Genomic DNA, 2,731 nt, shown 5'->3' on the forward strand with positions numbered 1-2,731 from the left:
GTAACAAGGGTACGTGTGATTCACAGTTGAGTTCTGATAAGTGTTTCCTTGCATTAAAAAAGGGCTTATGTGGTTTGGACTACCTGCCATACCAGAGGTAGCACCCAAACTTTCTAACTAGTATATCTAGATATGGGACAGAAGGGGAAAGTGGAGTGCAAAGGGCTATGAGGTTTAAAAGCTGACATCAGTCAAACAAACAAACAAACAAAGAAAATGGAACAAGGCCTTGCAGAAGCCGCCGCCCCGGAGCCACCCTTGCGGTCCAGCCATGGCCAATCCCCGTGTTCTTTGACATCACCAGGGACACCGAGCCCTCGGGCCGCGTCTCCTTGGAGCTGTTTGCAGACAAAGCTCCAAAGACAGCAGAGAACTTTCGAGCTCTGAGTACTGGGGAGAGAGGATTTGGTTACAAAGGTTCCTGCTTTCACAGGATCATTCCGGGATTTATGTGCAGGGAGGGGACTTCACAAGCCACAATGGCACTGGCGGCAAGTCCAACTACGGGGAGAAGTTTGATGATGAGAACCTCATCCTGAGGCACACGGGGCCTGGCACCTTGTCCAAGGCCAATGCTGGACCCAACACAAACGGTTCCCAGTTTTTCATCTGCACCGCCAAGACCGAGTGGTTGGACGGCAAGCGTGTGGTCTTTGGCAAGGTCAAGGAGGGCATGAACCTCGTGGAAGCCATGGAGCACTCGGGGTCCAGGGACGGCAAGACCAGCAAGATCACCATTGCCGACTGCGGACAGATCTGATGAACCCAAATCGTTTTTTGTTTTGTTTTGTTTTTTTTTTAATTTTATTTATTAGAGAGAGAGAGAGAGGGACAGAGACACAGGCAGAGGGAGAAGCAGGCTCCATGCAGGGAGCCCGACGTGGGACTCGATCTGCGTAATTCAGGATCAGGCCGTGGGCTGAGGGCGGCGCTAAACCGCTGAGCCACCCGGTGGCTCTGAACTTCCAGACCTTCAGGAGATAGCTCAGGAGAGCGCCCCTCCACCCGCACCTGCTTGAAATAGCCCAGAGTGCCCACACTCTCGCTGCGGTTCTGCAGGCCCCCTGGTTCTTTGCCCCAGGTCTAGTGGATTTATGATGATGAAATAAAACCTAAACCATAAAATAATAAAATAAAATAAAATAAATAAAATAAAATAAAATAAAATAAATAAAATAAAATAAAATAAATAATAAAATAAAAAAATAAAATAAAATAAAATAAAATAAAATAAAATAAAATAGAAATCAGACACTTTATTACAATGTAAATGTTGTTTTAGCTTCTAATTCTCCTGAAAAGGTGTATTTTCTGAGAAAATCAATCATTTTATCTGATCTTCATTTGACTTGCATAGATTATTTCAAATTATGAATACATTTATTTGCACAGTCATTTATGGTTTTTAAATTCTTTTTGTTCTATAAGCATTTGCATTTAGAATCCTGTTATGTGCATGTGCAAGTTTGCCCTCCTTATGTACATAGGTTTTGTTATATAAATATTTTTTCAAATAATTTACTTTTTATTACTTACACTATTCTTTTGTTGTATGTATTTTTTTACTTCTATCATTCATTTTCTGTTTTATCTTTAAGCATTGGATTGTGTACTTAATGTATTTTTTCTTATTGTCTTTATTAATATCAGCATTTGAAGCTATAGATTTTCTTCTAAGTATAGCTAAATCAAATTAAGCGATTTTTTAAATAAATTCATTACAACTTGATTTTTAACATGTTAATGATATTCTTCTCTTTTAGTGATTCCTAAATAATATGGCTGACTTATAAAGAAGTATTCTTATTATTTTAAATATCATTAAATTAAGCAAAAAATCTTCATGATATGGGAAGTTACAGAGTTACTTAAAGAACATTTGAATTTTATATAAAATTTTTGTGACATAATTGATAAAGTAAAATTTGAATTAATATGTAAAAATCTAATGACTAAGTGAAATGAATACCAAAAATGTTAAGACACATACACACAGGGAAATCTTTTATGTTTAAGGGATAAATGAGCCTACTTTGAACATCTGATAAAATCAAGCAACAAAATGTTCATTTCTAATTTTAAGTAACCTGCTCCCAACACGTTTCTTTGGCTGAAATTAGTACAAGTTCTTTTGGGCTTAAGAAAAAAGGCATTATTTTAAATGTATCTTTATTTTAAAATTATATATTCATATACAAGATTTTGTGAAATCGATTTATGCTTATGACAAACAACTTCTAGCAATATGGTAGAATTTTATTACAATTAATAACTTATTTATCCAAATTTATCTAAATTTTTAGCTCAGTCTCTTGTGTTCATACAACTGTATTACTGATAAAACATTGGTTAGGTTTTATAACCTTTTTTTTTTACTTTTACATAAGTTGTATGTTTACATAAGAAGTACTGTGAAATAAGAAGTGGTGTACAATGACTTGCAAATTGTTTCTGTGCCTTAGACACAGGTTCATTTGCTATCTGTCTGAGACAGGTCATGTGAATGCTACACACACGTGATCAGGTTGAGCTCTTCTCATCGTCAAGTGAGTAAAACAGCTAAAATTTAACATTATACCATTTAAATCATATTATAACATTTTTTTCATTAAATAACAGCTCATTTTTAGTGTTTAATATGATTTTTGTTCACCATCCCTCCATCTCATATTCAAGTTAAGTTGACTCACGAATCTCATCTGGTGTAATTGGAAAATAGCTTCTGAGTTCA

The 2,731-nt window shown here is 35.8% G+C and overlaps 1 pseudogene; it reads left to right on the plus strand.

The window, feature by feature from the left end:
- Positions 1 to 271: 271 nt before the first annotated feature.
- On the plus strand, positions 272 to 900 carry LOC112662302 (peptidyl-prolyl cis-trans isomerase A-like; annotated as a pseudogene).
- The last annotated feature ends 1,831 nt before the right edge of the window (positions 901 to 2,731 follow it).

Source organism: Canis lupus, chromosome 13 (assembly GCF_003254725.2).
Source record: "Canis lupus dingo isolate Sandy chromosome 13, ASM325472v2, whole genome shotgun sequence".
In the NCBI taxonomy this organism is placed as follows: Eukaryota; Metazoa; Chordata; class Mammalia; order Carnivora; family Canidae; genus Canis; species Canis lupus.